General features: G+C 38.6%; 1 pseudogene; it reads left to right on the forward strand.

Moving 5' to 3' along the window:
- The first annotated feature begins 1,971 nt into the window (after positions 1-1,971).
- On the forward strand, positions 1,972-2,600 carry LOC148692941 (guanine nucleotide-binding protein subunit gamma 2 pseudogene; annotated as a pseudogene).
- The last annotated feature ends 18,005 nt before the right edge of the window (positions 2,601-20,605 follow it).

Raw genomic sequence — 20,605 nt, forward strand, 5'->3', positions numbered from 1 at the left:
ATGCGCGATTTCTTCCCAAAAGACTTCTTCAATCACTCAATCAAGACTCCTTGCTATAAAGATTGCAAGGAATGCCTCTCTAAGATCGTTTGACAAATTTCAAAAGCTCCTGGTCTGCACGAGCATAAAAGGCGACATCAAAAGCTCCTTGTTCACACGAGCCTAAAAGGTGACACCAAACGCTCCTTGCCTGCACGAGCTGAAACTGCAAACGGCACCAAACGCTCCTGGCCCGCAAGAGCATAAACTGTGTACGGCAAAATCATCATCAAAATCATCACTTATTTGAACTACGTTATGACTTGATCTCTTCTTTGGAAGAGTACGTAGGCAACTTGAAACTTCAAAACTTCAAGTACAGTCACATCAAAATAAATAAATAAATGTTTCATTAAAGAAAGTCAATTTTATTACAAAAGAAAAGAAAAGAAAAAAAAATACATATGTATTAGAAAATATATATATATTCTCTACTCAAAAAAAAAAAAAAAAAAAAAAAACAGAAGGAAATATATACAATATATATACAAATCCAGGCCCTCATCAAAGTCCAAAGACAGCTTCTCCTCCATAGCCCAAAATCCGCTTAGACCCTCTAGACCTCAAGGCCTGTGACAAAATATCCACCAAATCAAATGGAGTGCACCGCAGCTCAAGGCCTAAAGAATTCGGAGAGAGAGCCTATCCTCGCCGCCTTCACCGAGTTATCCGAATCCCATCTCAATCCATCTCCTCTCTCTCTCGTGCGCTCGGATTCCTTCCGTCGTCTCTCTCTCGCGTTCTCCTGCGTTAAATCGTCTTCTCCATCGCCGAATCGAATGGGCACTTCCACTTCTCACAAGGGATCCAATTCTTCGCCGATTAAGCAGAGCCCAATCTCCAAGACGATGAATTTGAGATCCCAAGCCTCTGGTTGCTGAGAAAATGGGTTGAAATCGATTGGAATTTGAGATCCGACAGATTCAATCGCTGCCTTGTTCTTTTATTTGGATTTATCGTTTTTCTCTCATTTAATAAAAGAAGAAAACACAAATCAGACTCCAGAGAGATGGAAATGGAGCAGCTGCTGAGCATGGGTTTCCCCAGCGAGTTGGCGGCCCAAGCCCTAGCTGCCACAGGAACAGGGGGCAACTCCATTCTCAAGGACCAACCACCACCCAGATGCTGCTTATTACTACCATCAGCAATCGCTTTCTCGCAAGCACTTGCGAGCCGCTTGGTTTAAGCTGTTGAGGCAGCAACAGGTGATGAAGGAGCAGAACGCGGCGGTCTGGGGAGCACAAACTCGATATCCTCCGGTGCAGACTCAGCCGCAGCCCCACCTAAACCACCAAACCAGAGTGAGAAACAACACTCCCAACATTCTCAATGCTCGGCCTCTGGGTTTGTCGCCATCTGTATGGTCGCCTCTGCAACAAGCTCAGCAGCAACAACAGTACAACAAAAACGGGTCCGGATTCAGAGCGGTTTATATCGGAAACCAAAACCCATCTGCGAAAGTTGAGCATTCCGGCACCGGCGTCTTCTTACCCCCCCCCAATTCGAACCCCGCAAGAAGCAAGTGTGTTCCACAGCTCTACTCCCAGCTAGAGTTGTGCAGGCTCTGAACTTGAACATTGACGACATGCAGCAACAGCTCCATCTTCTTCTCGGTCGTCCGCTTGGCCGTAATGTCGCTCAACGCAACAACCATCAAACCCCCATCAACAATTTGATGACGACGATGATGAATCAAAGTTTTGAAGTCTTAATCAGAGTCACTTCGTGAATTCGCTTCGAAGTTTCCTATTGAATTGGCTTCAAAAGCTGCATCATCCAATCTGGTGCTTGTGAAGCTTGTTAATTACTTTTCGAAGATGGGCCTGTCGTACTTGATTCCAAATGCCTAGGTTCAGACCGCTGGAGATTCGGGCAAGTAAAACGGTGCTTTCAAGTCTTGTGGATCCCCCAACTGCTTCCATTGTCTCCCTCCACTACCAAACAACCAAACATACAAAGAAGAAAGAAACTTTCTTCCTTTCCCCTTTCATTCCCTTTCTCCTTCACTGCTAGATCCGCTCCTTTGCGTGTTTCTGGTGAGAAATTGGTTGTGGAGTCCATGAAGATTTCTGGGTCGTTGTTGGTTTCCGCTCCAATGGCGTTTCTGCGATGATCAGATTGTTTCTTTGTGATATATGTTGGTTTTTTACAACTGGGTATGTGCTATAAAGTTTGAAGCTTTAGTGGGTTCTGTGATACGATGCAATCGGATGGGTTGGAAACATTGAGCCCGACAACCCAACGGCTGCAGCCTTTTTCAGCCGCCGATACGAGAGGGAAGCACAGTATACATGCCGAGTTGAAGCGGCTCGAGCAAGAAACTAGATTCTTAGAGGAAGAACTGGAGCAACTTGAAAAGATGGAAAACGCATCATCTGCGTGCAAGGAAATACTGAAGGGTGCAGAGACAAAGCCGGATCCATTACTCCCAATAACACACGGCCCTCTTAATCCATTCTGGGATCGATGGTTCGAAGGCCCCCAAGACTCGAAAGGTTGCAGGTGCTGGATATTGTGACGGTCTTTACCGAGTTCCAAGCTTCCATCGTCTTTTGTTCACACAGACAGAAGAAATGAAGAAAGAAGATGGTTCCAAAAGTGGGTCTTGAGCCCCGAGGCCTGTTTGCTTCAAATGCAAAAGCTTTTTCTGCAACAAAAGAACATGAAGTCAGTAAGAGAGGTTAAGAGAAAGTGACGGAACACGACAAGGCACTTCTTCCTCTCCATCCATGCAGCTCCTCGCCTGCAAGTCCCTCAGCTTCACTTTGGCCACCGTGGTCAAAATCGGCGAAGAACTTCATTGACCGCTGTCAAACGACTAGCCGATCGTGAACCTCGACGCTTTGCACTACTTCAAGCTCTGGCTGCTTCTGCACTTCCGCCATGGCTGCTGCCTGTGAATGTGATTAACAAAAACAAAGTTTGTCAACTCACATCTGCTTGCCTCTGCTGCTGCCTTTGAATGTGATTGACAAAATCAAAGTTTGTCAACTCACACCCAAAGATCTCCTCCGTCTTCTCTCGGACTCGGCCTGGGTTTTCACCCACGAACTCAGCCTTGCAGATGGCTATATAAAGAAAAAAAAAAAAAAAAAAAAAAAAAAAAAAAAAAAAAAAAAATTCCTGTTTTTCCTCCCCAAAACAAGGAAAATGTTTCTCATTTTCTTCCTTTATAATTTTTTATAGCCAAAAGCATTTGCAAGTTGTGGTCTAGCTCCCAACGGATGTTGAAGAAAAAAAAAAAAAAAAAAAAAAAAAAAAAGAAGAAAAAAAAAAAAAAAAATTTCCTGTTTTTCCTCCCCAAAACAAGGAAAATGTTTCTCCTTTTCTTCCTTTATAATTTTTTATATAGCCAAAAGCATTTGCAAGTTGTGGTCTAGCTGAAAGCATAGCCAAGTTGGCCACTTTTGAAGAAAAAAAAAAAAAAAAAAAAAAAACTTTGGTGAATCAGCGCCACCGGGAAATAAAAAAAAAAAAAAAATAATAAAAAAAAAAAAAAATCTTAGTGATGTATATGTTTTATTTGTATTTAGCACAATACACTGAATAAAATAAAACATGTCCATTAATCTCCAAGAAATTACAAGTGTGTACAAAAAAAAAAAAAAAAAAAAAAAAAAAAAGATGGAGCTTTCACAAAGGATGTTCACGTGAAGCCCCATTACTTGGCAAAACTCTAGAAGCGGAAGGCATCGGAGCAGAAGGCATCGGAGCGGGAGGCATTGAAGCTAGAGCATTCCAGGCCTCAATACTTGGCCAAACGCTGGAAGACCCAGGAAAAAGGTGCCTCTGGAGGAAAGACGAAAACCTTTGACGATCACTTTGAATCCGACCTTCAGATTCTTGCAGCTCATCAAGCTTCCTCTTCATGCCCGTCGAATAGTTGTTTGCAAGCACGTGCAAACTTCTATTCTCATACTTCAGCTGCTTGATCTCTTGCTTGAGACTTTCCACCTCTGCCATCAACGATTCAACCTGACGGGAGCGAGCAAGTAGGCGTTGGCCCATGTTGGACACAGAGCCTGCACACTGAACGCTGAGAGCGAGGGACTCTTGAACGGCCAACTCATCGGACCGTCCTGACAGCAGCCTACTATCTTTTGGAGTGAGGAGGTTCCTAGCTACTATTGTAGCTGTTGTGGCGTCCTGCATCACGGAGTCTTCACCTGTAAGAGGACCGGTAGAAGATAAAAAAGAAGGGCGCCATACATTACCTTGACCGGGTGCAACCGGATCGCTGCTGAGACTCAAATCTAAGCAAAGGTTCGATGAGTTAGTCATTTTTTCAAAGGTGTTCAGAGAGAATGGGTGGATGAAGATAATTCTCAAAAGGCCGGAGGCGATTTTCAAGAATGGGCAATTTTCAGAGTGTGTATGTTGGAGTGATCGATACCTCTGTAAAAAGCCAAGCGACACGACCACCGATTCAAAAATCCGGATTTTCCTGCGTGAAGTTCGGCGACGCGTTCGCGGCTTTTCAGAAAACGCGTTCAACTTTGTCAAAAGATATCTGACAAAGTCGAGAACACGTGGAGGCCATCATCGCAACTACACGTCTTTAGCCGACAAGCGCAAAGTTCGGCGACGCTTTCTCTGCTTTTCAGAAAACGCGTGCAACTTTGTCAAAAGTGGCGCTCGTTCAGAAATCGAAGAGGCGTCGTTCAGAAATCGAAGAGGCGTCGTTCAGATATCAAAGAGACGTTTGTCGACAAGGGTAAAAGAACGGTACCACCACTTGCTATTAAGAAATCCCTATATGTGTCGACCTTCGTCTCTTATGGCAAGGCAGACCTGAAGAAAATGCCCAACTCTTCCTCACCTCTGAGGGCGCACTCCCAGCAAAGCCTCTCGAAATACACAATTCTTCTTCTTCCTTTGAGAAAACCTATTCAACCTTTGAAGATACCAGATGCCTGGAGTACAGATGACCCAGGAGGAAACGATAGATTGAAGCATGTGCTGATTCATTCACCGCTTCTTCAAAAGCAAAGGTATCTCATATCATCAAGGGCGAAAGCATAGGTATCTCATATCATGCTTTTTCCCTATCTTTTCCTTTGCCCTTGTTCTCACCTGCCAAGACAAGGACAGAGGAAGCAATATGTCGGAACCTCCACTCAAACCAGTTGCCACCAAGGAGTGAAGCACCATTTAAATGCAAAGGTTGCATTCAACTCCTGCATCGGAGGACAAATACTACAAGAGAAGATGCTAAACCTGCATAAGGAAATACCACTTCTGCAAAGGGGAGCAAGTAAGGCAAGCAAAAATGATACATCGAAGCATGTGGAGACAAGCACAACAAATATATGTGCTGATTCATTCGCTGCTTCTTCGAAAGCAAAGGTATCTCATATCATGCTTTTTCCCTGTCTTTTTCTTTGTCCTTGTTCTTACTCGCATGGCAAAGTGAAAGAAGCAATCAGCCGGCACTTGGAGTCAGTCTTCCGAACTGGAACCGACTACCTGGAATCTATTCCTGATTGCTTACCTAGTATTGCTCTCGAGTAGTCATCTTCAACGGTTGATACACTGCCAGAGAAGGGACAAGGAAACTTCAATCTTTCCGATTCGTATTCAATACAAATTGGAAAGATTGAACAAAGAAACAGGTCAGCACCTCCACCTCGTACTTGCCTGCCATATCCTGAAACCGCTCGTAGACCTTCGGGAGGAGACCAGAAAAATCCTGCTGCCCAGTTCAAGAGTAGCACAAAGGAAAATCAACGATGGGAGGAAACCAGAAAATCTTCCAGTCGAACTCAAGATCAAGCCTCAATGGCCCTTGAAGAAATCACAAGTCCGATTCAAAATCAAGTGTTCACCACCCTTGAATCAAATTCAACTCCTGATAAAAGGAGTAAGTTCAAACCTTCGGAGGAGACCAAAAGAATCTTCCAGCCCAGTTCAAGATTAAGCTTGTGGAAAATCAACGATAGGAGGAAACCAGAAAATCTTCCAGTCGAACTCAAGATCAAGCCTCGATGGCCCTTGAAGAAATTTCCAGCTCAATTCAAGATCAAGCCTCGACGGCCCTTGGGTTGACATCTACATTAAGGGACTTCAAAACGCATCTTCTACACGTGACAAGCACATGTCAACGACGCGCCTTGAAGTGGGGGCATTTGTAGACATCGAAATTTCGGTGAAATGAATGTTAACCAATAATTAAAATTTCAACGCTCACGTGTCACATAAATTTTACATGTAGCGTGTGACTCAACGAAAAATCGAAATAAATTGGAAAGGTCATCAAATAGGACACGTGTCAATATCTGGCAGAAATGATTTATTTCATCTGATTATTTAAATCCAAAAATCAAGTTTTGGAATTCTATAAATAGGAGGCCAAGGCATTCATTTCGGGGGGGAAGAAAGAAAGGAAGAAGAGAAAGAAAGAAGGGAATTTACATCACACCAAAACCTTGAAGCCTCGAAACTCTAAAGCTCTCAAGCAAATCCCGAAGGATCAAGAAAACACTCTTCGTTCTTCGTCAAATCCTCCTTCAAAGGTCAAGCCCCAACGGCCCTTGAAGAACTTCCACCGACTCAAGATCAAGCCCCGACGGCCCCTTGAAGAAAGTGTTCATCATCCGTTCATCCTAAGATCAAGCCCCAACGGCCCTTTGGATCAACAACCTCAACAAATCCACATATCCAATCAGTCTTCAAGATTAGGTCCAAAAGCCCTTGAAGATCCGCTCATCCATCAACCTTCAAGATCAAGCCCAAAAGCCCTTGAAGATCCGTTCATCAACTGTTCATCCCTAGATCAAGCCCCGACGGCCCTTTGGATCAACAGCTCATCCACAAACCTACACCCTACGAAGATAGAATCAGAGGATCAAATTACAAAGAGATTGTAACCCCAAAATCATTAATACAAAAAATATATTTTGTACACGTATTCTTGTCTCTTGTTTCAGGAATTTTCCGTGTTTACAGTTAATATTCCTGGTCTTTCCCAGCCCAAGAATGTTAGTTATGTGGAAGGTTTGAAGTTGAGTCTCATTAACATTAGCCAGTTATGTGATGAAGTGGCAGACGAAGTTTGCTTCTTCAAGAAAGGTTGTTGAATTGTGGACAAACACAAAAAGAATATTCTAGTTCTTCCTAGATCTGAGGACAATTGTTACATTCTTAATGCTTCAAAGGCTGGTGATTCTTCAAAGTGCAACAAAGTTATTGATGATGTCAGTGTGTTGTGGCATATAAGACTTGGTTATGTCAACTTCAAAGATATTCATAAACTGTCAAATTGTGAGGCTGGTAGAGGCTTACCTCATCTTTCAGTCTCAAACTCCTATGTTTGTGGATCTTGTCAATTGGGGAAGCAAACCAAAGTGTCTCATAAGAGAGTAAATGATATTGCTACCTCCAAACCTCTACAATTAGTGCATATGGATCTTGTTGGTCTAATCCAAACTTTGTCTATTGGAGGAAAAATGTATATTCTACTAATTGTAGATTATTACTCTAGATATACTTGAGTGTGTTTCTTGAGGGAAAAATCTGACATGTATCAACAGTTTCTCACCATGTACAAAGTGATGCTAAATGAATCTTTGACTGGTCGTCCCTCCCTTGTCAGAATCAGAGATGATCATGGAACTGAATTTGAGAATGCTTTTTTTGATGAATTATGTTCAACTAATGAGATCAAACATGAATAATATGTTCCTATCACTCCTCAACACAATAGGGTTGTTGAAAAGAAAAATCGTGTTCTGATTTAGATGACTAGAGTAATGTTGAATATCAAGAACCTAGCAAAACACTTTTGGACCGAAGCTATGAATACTGCATGTTATATCTCTAATCGCGTATTTCTCAGGCCGGGCACTGATGTGACTCCTTATGAACTCTAGAGAGGTAAAACGCCAATGCTCAAATACTTTAGAGTGTTTCGAAGTGTTTACTATATTCTGAGAGATCAAGAATACCTTGCCAAGTTTGATACTAAGAGTGATGAAGGAATCTTCATGGGGTATTCCAACAACAGCAAGGCCTATAGGGTTTACAACCTACAAACAAAAACCATCATGGAGTCCATAAATGTTAAAATTGATGACTCCATTATTCCTCCTACTCTTGATGTTGAAAACGCTGATTTATTCTTTCCTCCATTGAAGGATAAAGGTGAAGCTTTTGTTGAGTCAGGCGAATTGTCAAAAAGTGACATAGAGAGTGAGTCAAGCAATGACCAAGATCCTCGTATTCTGTTCAAGGATAAGTCAAAGTGGGCCAGAAGTCATCATGACTAGCGGGTTGGACTAGTTAGTCCAGCAGATTATTATTTTTATATACAGGATATTCCGCCTGGTACCAATTTTAGATTCCTAAAATGCTCCAAACCATCATAACAATGTTTTTACGGGGAGTCCAAAATAAATAAAAATCCATAAGAAGTGTACAAGTTTGGAAAATGTGTAAAAAAATTATACAAATGCTCAGTCCACTCAAAGACAAAAGTTAGATCAGTTAACTTCCACATGTGGGAGCACCTTAACTCAAAGCTCCCTGGAATGGGTTGACACCAAATCCTTCCCTCAATACCATAGAATAGGACAAGTGATGTTGCTCTATATTAGCTGGGCCTAAGTAGGGCTGAGTTTCTTTTTCTCAAGATGACCTTTCATTTCCGAATTTGCTCGCAATAAGCCCTATCATTAGTATGAGTTCATTGACCGCATAAGGGCGATCCATCTTTATGACGAATTCCGCGATAACAAGAAATAGAAATTAATCGTTCGATGTCTACATGTTCTCCCTTCTTCAATTCCCAGGGAAGGAACTACTATGTTATCTCATTTTCTAAATTCGCATTACAGACAAATTATGCACTCTTTAGAGGAACAGTTGTTGAAAAAAATTCGTTCGTGGAAAATCTTTAAACATCTAACGTCGGCATAGATCCTGTATACGGAGATATCCAAAACTTCTATATTCTATGTTATGCATCATCTACCCTTGGACTATAGCTACATCATTGTTTGGATTTTTATAACCCTGGCTTGGAGGGAATTGAGGGACTAGAGGGTTCTAAAAATCTGGAAATATCAAACTACATTAAAAATTTCATAATAATTAATTTACAAGTGTAAGGAATGTAAAAAAAAAATATACAAATGCTTGTGATCCTTTACCCTTTGATGATGGGTACATCCTTGCTTGAATTTTTTAAAACCCGCCAAGCCCTCGTGAATAGTGGTTTTAGGAAGAGTTGAAAATGTGTAATATTTTGTAATAATTAATTTACAAATGTGAAAAATTTTAAAAATTATGCCAACGCTCATGATCATAGCCAATACGATTTGGTGATGGTTGCATCGTTTTTTGGATTTTTAGTTTTTTAGTGTTTAGAGTATGTAGATACTAATTTAGTGACAATGTGGTGTGTAGATATATATTTAATAGGACATTTTTGATTTGATTATTTATTGAAGTGAAATATATTCTCTTTCGGGTCACATTACCAGTTAATTTTAATAGGTCTAGTTTTGGTAACCGTTTATTTTAACAAGTTTGATATGACATGATGCGTTAAAATATTGGGTATGTCACAAAAATGAAATGAGCATGGTAAACATGACACGATAGCCAAGTCTAGTTCCAGGGTAAGTGCCTCAAGATGAGACTTTTTGACAACTCAGTTGTCTAGGGGCATTTGGCGCATGAAACGGCCGAATATAAAGAGGCGCTACAAGAGCCCAACTCGTGGTAGAAGCAAGAATAAGTGTGTCAGTCAAGGAAAAGTTGACGTGTAAACTAAGAACGATATGTTAATTGCAAGCTGGTGGAGATTTAGAGAATCTTGAATATTCGCTTCTTCAAAACCCTCAGGCTAAGTGTCCACAACCGTGGATTTCAAAAGCGAGGAGGTAATGTTTTGGGCATGAAATACCGATTGGGCCTAGAATGAGTAATCTGAGTTAAAAAGCCATAATCCTTGGCCCAGTAATGATTCCTTAGGCCAATAGGATTTCAGCCCAAGAAAGAACTAATTCGACAGAGTACTTATAGGAGTGGGACCATGAAAAGATTAAGCTTAACCAAGGCTTGGCCAAGTCCTAAGTGAATTAAATTTAACAGGGATTAGGATGGGCTCTGATGAGGTGCAACTGATTTTAGGAATTAGAATTCATTCTTGGTCAGATAAGGATGATTTAAATGCATAAAGAGACTAGGTTTAGAACTCTGGTTTGAATCAAAGGGGCCAAAACTCAACAATCCAGGTAAGCTTGTACTCTTTTTCCTTCGCTATGGTTTTTTCCCACTGGGTTTTTCCAAGCAAGGTTTTAACGAGGCAACTGATGTTGATATGTGGGTATCCAAGAGGGAGTGTTAAATTGTGAGGATGTATGAATACCCACAGTAAATGAGACTTGGGAATAGTAGGAAATAGTTTGTTGTGGTGCTTTTTCAAAAGTGTAATGTTACGGGTGTTGTTTGATTTGTCACGAGCGTGGCTCTTCATTTTCTATAAGCCTTCATGGGTGTGGCTCTATAAATAGAGCACTCCGTTTGTGATCAATACACAACAACAAAAAGAGAAAAGAATTGAAAGCAATAACATCAATATCCCTCCCTTCGTTATAAATAGACAAAAGTTAGAGAGATAACCTTTAATAAGGGCAGGAGCGAAGCAGGTGCATAATATCACATTGTTTGGTTTTGTAACTATAACACAAAAGGATTATAGATAAAAAGAAGAAGGGAGGGATACTGCTATTATTACTTTCAGTTCTTTTCTATTTACAGAGCCACACCGTTGAAGGTTTACAGAAAATGAAAAGCCACACCCGTGACAAATCAGACAACACCCATGACATTACACTTTTGAAAAAGCACCACACAACAAACTATTCCCGAAGAAAAATCAAATGGATTACTATTCATATGAAAAAAATATATCCGTTGAAGGTTTACAGAAAATGAAAAGCCACACCCGTGACAAATCAGACAACACCCATGACATTACACTTTTGAAAAAGCACCACACAACAAACTATTCCCTACTATTCCCGAAGAAAAATCAAATGGATTACTATTCATATGAAAAAAACATATGAGTTACTATTCATGCACAATATTTTCACTATTCATTTGTGGAAATTTTATAAAGTGAATAGTATTGCTAAAGTAACATTTTTCTTATAAAATGAAGGTTTAAGGAGAAGAGCAAACAGACCAAATAAAGAAGAGAAGCCACAAGGCTTCCGGTTGAAGAAGAGAGAAAAGATAGGAGAAATTAGAAAGAGTTAGTTTTGTACTTCTATTATTCCAAATTATAAATGAAAGCATCACTGCTATTCTAAGGCCGTACTCCAGTTACATTGATTGTCGAGTAACCTCGTAAATTTTGTGTCTTGTTTCATTTATTCCACTACACACACCGTTGATTTTACAACATGTTATCAGCACAGAAAGCTCAATGGAAAACACAAAACAAAAGTTATCTCTCTCAACATTGTGTGCTCTCCGTCCTTATCAATCAAGAATGAAGGTTATACCCCTGGAACTACCACTGGCTATTTCATCTGTTCCTCTGTTGTCTTGAGTCTCTTGGGTATTCAGTATTCTCATCTCTCTAGTCTTACCTCTGCCTCTGCCTGCAAGTGTTATATAAGGCTTGAAATCATATTAAGCGATGATATTGATCCCCACTCTATTGATGAATGCAAATAGAGACAAGATTGGCCTAAGTGGAAAAATGCAATCCAGGCAGAATTAAATTGCTTGGAAAGGCGAAGTGTTTTTGAACCGGTAGTCCAAACCCCGCCTGGTGTAAACCGCATGGGTTACAAACGGGTATTCACAACAAAACGCAATGAGAAAAACAAAATTGCAAGATATAAAGCACGATTTGTTGCACAAGGTTTTTCACAAAGACCTGGAATTGAATATGAGGAGACATATAATCCTGTAATGGATGCAATTACGTTCGGTTAGTTAATAAGTTTAATTGTTTCAGAAAAACTTGACACGGAACTTATGGAAGTCATCACTTTGCTGGTGTGATATATAATAGCACACAAATTAAACCCTCTTATTGACAATTGTAGTAAAGATGTAAGTAGGGATTGTTACCATACTACATTGAGTAAGTTGATATAAGTTCAATTTTGTGAGTGATTATCGGGTTTAGTCCACTTTTTGGGTTGGGTCGTGAATATCCATATCAGTTTTTTTATTATCTTTTCATTATAAATGTCATTCCTTATTTATAGGTTTATCTTTTACTTAAATTTAGGCTTAAATATAAGAATTAAATGTTGTTTCTAATAACTGATATAACAGAAATGCCACATGGCATTATTCTAGTGGTTAAGTTTGTTAATATAGTTAAAATGGTATTATTGTAATTGGGATATATGGCTATATAAGGGATTGTATAGCTACCATTTCCTAAAGTTCAAATATATACATTTTCTCCAATCAATCAATACAATCTCTCTTGTTTCTCTCTATCATCTTCCCCTTCCTCTGTGCCAATTCTTCATCTTTTGTAATGTAGTTAACATGGCATCAGAGCCACCAGGCTCACGCCATGGATTCTGGTGGTTTCTCTTCGTAGTAGTTTACATTTTTTTCCTAGTTTAGTTTCTCTTAAAATTTCCATTAGATTTTTGGTGTTCCGCGATTGTCCTTGGGTTGATTTTTTCTGCAATTGTTGCGATTTTTCTTGTTAGGTTGATCGTTCTTGGGGCAGTCGTGTTGCGGATTTGTTGACGACAACGTTTCCGTCGAATCACTCGATTTTGGCAGTGCAAATAAAGAACTGAGATCTATTGGTTCCGAAACCAGCGTTGGCCATGGACAAGATTCCGGGTCTGGTGTGCTTCTTGATGAAGGTCTTGTCACTAGATTTTTTATAGACATTCTGTCAAGTTGTTTGTTGCTTCCGCAATCATCCTATAATTTTTTGGTTGATTTTTCATCTGGGCTATGAACATAGGGTGTCAATCAAAATCTAAGTCGTGAAAAGATTATGGTGCCGATATCCATCTTCTTTATGTTGTGCAAATCTCGATTCGGTGGTGATTCTTTCTGCTGTTCGTATAGGAATTTCTCTTCTGCGTTGCTGATTTAAAAGTGGGATCTTGGACTCTGTCAGGTTGTTTCTTGTATCTGTCATCTTTTTTATGCATATATGCATAAGATAAAGTGTGAGCTTTTATACCTGATTAATTGTGAAGGCCATTGACATTAGTTGAAGAATGATGAAATATAGTTTCTTGATTGTTGGCCAAGATAATTTTTTGATGGTTATTCAAATTATGGTCTCTTCTTGGTGTTGTTTGCATATCAGCTCTCTGTGCTCTATATCTGCCACTTTGAACCATGTTCTGTTTTCTGTGGTGGAGAAAATTTCTCAACTTTGTGCAGTCCACATGTTTGAAGAAATGCACAGCTCAAGTTGTTTTGTGAAGTTGGTGAAGTCACATGATCCGTGTTCTATTCTCTGTTGTGGAGTGATCTTGCCGATATGGGTTTATGTTGAAAATCGGGTTTTTGTTTTTTGTTTTTTGTTTTGGATGAATTGTCTAAGATAAACTACTGTTTCATTTAGTGATTTGGTTGGATTACGAGATTTCAAGAAAGTGTCATTCTATCTTGATGGTTAAGAAAGTATCATTCGTTCTTTGATTCCATAGAATTTGCCACGATTATAATTATCATGTTGCCTTAGAATTTGTCAAGAGTATCATTCTCTTGTTGCCTTAGAATTTGTCAAGAGTGTCATTCTCTTGTTGCTTTAGCATATGTGTCAAGAATGTCATTCTCTTGCTACCTAGAAGAAGTCATTTGTTTTGATATCTGGATTGTACTTGTGTCTTTCATCATGGCTTCACCAACAACTAAAGTTGTAGTCTTGTGTGATGATAATGGAGTGAGTAGAGGTTTTGTTTTGTGTCTCAACACTTCAAGAAGCTACAAAAGCTCTCAATAATACGTTGGTCAGTAGCTACAAAGGTGTCATGGAGTGCAGTAGTTTGATTCAAGGTTTTGGGAAAGCTAGAATATTTGGTGATAGGTTTTGTGGGTGTTTTCTTGTTTGCAGCATCAGCATCAAAAGTGGAACTTGTATTAAAGATGCGGGAATGAACATCCAATTATTGGTCACTTTATATTTTCAAGATAACGGGGTTGTCCAAAAGTCAGCAAGAGTGTACCGATGATGATTTGGCATAACACTCAAACTTCAGGTTTAGTTTCATCTTCGTCATCTTCTATCTTGGAAGCGAAGTAGAACCTAATGTATCCCATCTCTGCAATCTTGTACTCAACCACAAATGGATGTTCAGAAGACAAGTTGATTGTGACGGTGTTTGACAATGTGGTAGCCTTTGTGAACGAGTTCATGTACCTCAGAGCAAATGTCAACAACTCCAGACTATCATACACTGCTCCAAACTGCATAGGACAGGGGTTTGGGGTTTCCTGCAGTGTTTAGCTTCATAACAGTAATTGCATATGTATTTACAAAAGGATTGCATAGTCCAATGTTTTTGAAGCATTGCAAACATCTTGGTCTCGTAATTCCAGATCAGTCTCAAGTACCTAGCTAGTTCAAACTTCACTTGGATACTCCAAGTTTAGTTTAAGGGGGGAGTAATAACTGATATAACAAAAATGCCACATGGCATTATTCTAGTGGTTAAGTTTGTTAATACAGTTAGAAGGGTATTATTGTAATTAGGATATATGGCTATATAAGGGATTGTATATCTATCGTTTCCTTAAGTTCAGATATATACATTTTCTTCAATCAATCAATACAATCTCTCTTATTTCTCTCTATCATCTTCCTCTTCCTCTATACCAATTCTTCATCTTTTGCAATATAGTGAACAATTTCTCCTTTTTGTGCTCCTAAGTTGTATTTCAATTTTTCTTTACCTCCATCATTAGGTTAACTGTGTTAATCTATGTTGTAGGTATGGAATATGATTTGTTTTTTTAACTACTTTCAGATATAAAAGGTACATATTATATATTACCTCCATCATTAGGTTAACTGTGTTAATCTACAACTGAAGATTGCTAATCCTTGTTTCTGTTCGAACCCTGGTCGAAAAAAGCTAATTAGATTGAGTCGCACCTACCACATATGTAACTTGTGATTCTTTCACTTATAAGATTGACATATTTGCGAACAAAGCACTTGACTCGAAGAGTAAATTTGCAATTAACTAAGGTCCAAGGAACACTTTTATTCATTAATTAAAATTTCACATTATTTAACAAGAAACAATATTATTGAAATTGAAAATTGAAAGGGTAGCTAGAAATATATTGGATCAGAATCCAATATGTTTTTCATGTGTGTTTAATCAGTGCCCCCAATGGTAACATTGGAGGCAGAAGGGTGGAACTTTGCTACCGTCGCAATCGCAGCAAACCTCGTTTTCAGGACACTACCAATGGCTAACTTCAAGATCAATGAGAGTGGATCACCAATGGCAAACTTCAAGATCAAGCCCTGAAGGCCCTTGAAGAAACTTCCAACCGTTCCTCCAAGATCAAGCCTTGACGGCCCTTGGATCAACAAATCTACATCTTACGGAGATCGAATCAGAGGGCCAAATTTCAAGAATCCCACTGTCAGTTATGGAACTTTGCCACTCAAGTAAATTTGCAATTAACTAAGATCCAAGGAACACTTTTATTCATTAAAATTTCACATTCGTTAAGAAGAAACAATATTATTGAAATTGAAAATTGAAAGGGTAGCTAGGAATATATTGGACCAGAATCCAATATGTTTTTCATGTGTTTAATCAGTGCCCCCGATGCAGCACTGAAGGCAGAAGGGTGGAACTTTGCTACCGTCGCAATCGCAGCAAACCTCGTTTTGGTTACACTGCCCGTGGCAAACTGCAGATTCACGTACAATCGCACCAATGTCAGTCCATGCATCCAATCAAAATAAAGAAAGTAAAATGTAATTACCAACAGTTGAAAAAAAAAAGTTATTCGAAACCCTAAACCCTAAAGTGTGAGTAAATTATAAGAAACACGTACGATCGATATGAATATCAGAAGCAGGAGCTACAGAATCATGTTTGGTGCTAACCATTAATGGCATCCGACTGCTGTTGGCTTCTGCTAATTTGATTCCGCCTATTTGATGGTGAGCCATGCAGAGGAAACAAAACAACAAAAAGGTGATTGCTGCCACTGACTTCATTTTTCTTGATGATTGCTAATTTTGGGTTTAGTTCTTTATGGTTTCATTCATCCTCAAATGTACAAATATATAGAAAATGCAAATGAATGGATTAAATACAAATACACACCATTTACTCTTCATACAATGAATATAATGTAGAAGGGCCAATGAACCTTTGTATAAGATTTAATGATCCAAATTGTTCAATAAACCTAATTAACACTCCCCATCCAGTTACTTTAACAAATTTTTTGTGAAACATGGCTCAAGCCATATTTATAGGAAAATCTTCAACCTACACCAACAGATTATTCCCTTAGTCTTGTTATATGTTAGTTTAAGAGAATATTAATTACCACACGCTCAAGACAAGTTGAGCTAGGAGCCCCCTTCTTGCCCTGCCCCCTTATTAGTAGCCGAAGTATAGGCCCGCGTGAGATCGAGCAATCTTAGTTATTGGTGGGGGTTCGGTCCGTTAGCTGGTATTTGTTAATATGCGGCTAAGCTCTAGTGCCCTTTACAATTGATTTTCCGGAACCTGTTTGTTTACTTGTTGCCAATTTCAATCATTGTTAATATAATTTGGTTTGCATTTGTTTCTCTATTTATAGCCTCAATTCTTTTGCGTGCTACCATACTGCATTGAGTAAGTTGATATAAGTTCAATTTTGTGAGTGATTATTGGGTTTAGTCCACTTTTTGGGTTGGGTCGTGAATATCCATATCAGTTTTTTTATTATCTTTTCATTATAAATGTCATTCCTTATTTATAGGTTTATCTTTTACTTAAATTTAGGCTTAAATATAAGAATTAAATGTTGTTTCTAATAACTGATATAACAGAAATGCCACATGGCATTATTCTAGTGGTTAAGTTTGTTAATATAGTTAAAATGGTATTATTGTAATTGGGATATATGGCTATATAAGGGATTGTGTAGCTACCATTTCCTAAAATTCAGATATATACATTTTCTCCAATCAATCAATACAATCTCTCTTGTTTCTCTTTATCATCTTCCTCTTCCTCTGTACCAATTCTTCATCTTTTGCAATGTAGTTAACATGGTATCAGAGCCACCAGGCTCACGCCATGGATTCTGGTGGTTTCTCTTCGTAGTAGTTTACATTTTTTTTCCTAGTTTAGTTTATCTTCAAATTTCCATTAGATTTTTGGCGCTTCCGCGATTGTTCTTGGGTTGATTTTTTTTGCGATTGTTGGGATCGCAATTGTTGCGATTGTTCTTGTTAGGTTGATCGTTCTTGGGGCAGTCGTGTTGCAGCCTTGTTGACGACAACCTTGCCGTCGAGTCACTACTACAATATATGCTATCACCGGCGGAGCAAAAACCGACGAGAAATCAAATTTCTGTCAGAAATTTGGCACAAATCTGACATAAAACAATGTAATGTCGCATTGGATTAGCGACACCATTGCTAGCGTCACGAAATGGCTTCAGTGTCGGTTTATGGGCTTAATCTGCCACTACACAACGTCGGTTTAAAGCGACACTAAATTTAACGTCGGTTTAAAGCGACGTGCACTAGCAATTTAATTGTAAAATATACAACCTACTGTCGCTTTTAATCGACATTGTAATAAAATTAAATAAATAAAATATCCCTTAAATCGACGTTAGATAACAATTAAATAAATAAAATATGAAATCTAGTAACGGTCTTAACCGACACTATCTTTATTAATAATAATAAAAATAGATGGACAACTACATGCAATTTCAATTAATTCCAACTAAAATAAATTATATAATCAAAATAATAAATTTCAAGATCTAAATAAACATTAATGAAAATAAATAACAAGAACAGTAGTGCCAAAACATACAAGTAGTGTACATCTAACATTCCAATAAAATACAAGAAGTCATCCGTCGTAACAAACAATAAATCCGACATTACAAACATAACATAAAAAAAACAAAAAGATAGAATGATTAAAGTGTCATATTTAGCCGACAAGAAAATGAACCAAATAAATTACCCAACCAAATCTGTGCCTGAACGTCGTCCAGATCCTTCTGCTTGAGAACCTTCTCCTTGAGATCCTCCTCCTTGAGATCCTCCATCTGATCCAAAAATCCTCGACAAGTCCACATCAAATCCAACACCCGCAAGCATTCTAGAAAACCCTCCAGCTGGAACTTCAGGACAAAATCCACTAGGAGCAGCCATCTCGAGTCGATATACTGGCACTTGATAAGGTAGCTGTTGCATGTATGGCATGGGTGGCTGCTGCATGTATGGCATGGACGGCTGCTGAATGTATGTCATGGGCGGATGCTGTATGTATGTCATGGGCTGCGTAGGCATCGGATACATAGGATATGAAGGTTGCTGATTATGGCCAGCATATGGATATGCAGGGGGAGGCTGACTTTGGCCCGACTGCTGAGGAGGCTGACTCTGGCCTGATTGTTAGGTTCCCAGGCTATACAGTGGTTGTGGTTGAAATCTTTGGAAAAACCACGCAAACAACTGATTTTGCTTGTTCTCTAGGTCCGAAATTTGTTTATTATTATTTTCGTCCCTCATTTTCAACTCATTATTTTAAGTCATCAGCAATGCCATTGAACTCTTAGATGATCTCCTGGGGAAATTGATGTAGAAGATGAAGAAGATGCATAGGACACCATATCAGGAGTCACACCATGATCGTATCCTCTGACTCTATTATGCCTCTTAGGACCCATTGTATCAACATAAACTCGGGTCCTAAGATCTTCATTATCCTCCTGGCCCGACTCAATCAACATCTGCAGATTGCTCTCCATTGTTGCATTACAATTTTTAAAAACAAAAATTCAATCGTAAAACAAAAAAAATAAGCTATAGATAATAAAAATTAATAAAATGAAATACTAACACGAAAAAAATCAATTAACCCTATATGCTCCGATGTTTCATCAACCCATGTTTTATCTTTTCGTGTATGACATTCACGAAAAAAGGTTACAGATCTGCTTCTTTCCCATGCTTTTTCCGCTTTATCAAAAATAAAATTTCATACAAACAATTTTAAGCAAACCTCATACTGAAAATAAAATTTATAACTATAGATTATTTAAAATTAATCATTTCTTCAAAATGTACAATCCATACATATTCTTCCCGCACTCTTGCAAAGGATTTTGTACCAGTAGTATAGTTCATTGATTTCAATCCCCGATTAATCTTATTTTTTTCAGCAACCTCCTGAAAAAAAAAAAAAAAGGATTATATTAGGCAAATTTAAAGTTATAACGAAATAAATCATGTAAGGTTTACCCTTGTTTTGTCTCTATTCCAATATGCCAACAAATCATCCCATTGGGCGGAAATCACATCAGGAGGAGGCTGGCTGCGCACCTCTTTTGTTTTTTTAGTATAATACTTTTTTTTAACTTATTTCTAAACTCTTTGTGCGCATGCTCTGCATTCTTAAGCGTCATATGACAGATCAAAGGCATTTTTACTATATCTGCATCTTCAAAAAAAATATTTCCCTACATCCATAAAAAAAAAAAAAACAAAAAAAAATCAAGCTAGTCAATTATTATTACAATCATTGACTTATTCTTTTATTTTCAACTAAAAATAAAAATACTTATACCTTTATTCTATTCCAGAAAGCTTCCTTATCTTCTTCCGTAACCTTACGCCAATCTTTCTCCAACGGAAGATTTCTATAGTCTCTAACCTCCGCTGCTACATGTTTTGAAAAAGCACTAGCATTATCACTAATGCATTTTCTGGACGAATCAAACGAACAAAGTTGTTTCGTCCATTTAGGAATTGAGGGTCCACACCTCCGTTGAGATGTACCTTGTTAATACAAAAATGCAATTACAAACCAAGAAACAAATGTATATTTTCAATTTAGGCATAATAATAGTTTAAACACACACAAAAAAATAAAAATAAAAAACTGAGATTAATAATCATTCAAAAAAGAACCAGCATCACCCTCGTCCTCTTCCAAATGAAGTTCCTCAGAATGTTGATCTTCACGAGAATTATCTATAGCAAAATTTAATGGAAGGAGAAGGAATATGGCTGAAATGGGGGAAATAGTAAGCCTAATGTGGGAGAAAGAGAGGGAAAAAAACGAGAGAGAGAAGTGGAATCACGGAAGTGATGGGAAATAAAGGAGATTAAATATGGATAAAAACTTAGCGTTGAAATATGAACACTTTGCGTAGGTTAAAACCGACACAAGGTCTGAGTCGACCTAGAGACACGTAACCTGACATACTTTTCACTGAAAGCCTGACATACTTTTCACTGAAAGATCATTGCGTCAGTTAAAACCGACGTTAGTTTGCATAGCGTCGAAATAAGAACAAGTCTACGTCGCTTAAAACCGACACTATATCTGACTCGACCTAGACA

This window comes from Pyrus communis, chromosome 11 (assembly GCF_041283825.1).
Source record: "Pyrus communis isolate YQ-2024b chromosome 11, ASM4128382v1, whole genome shotgun sequence".
Lineage (NCBI taxonomy): Eukaryota > Viridiplantae > Streptophyta > Magnoliopsida > Rosales > Rosaceae > Pyrus > Pyrus communis.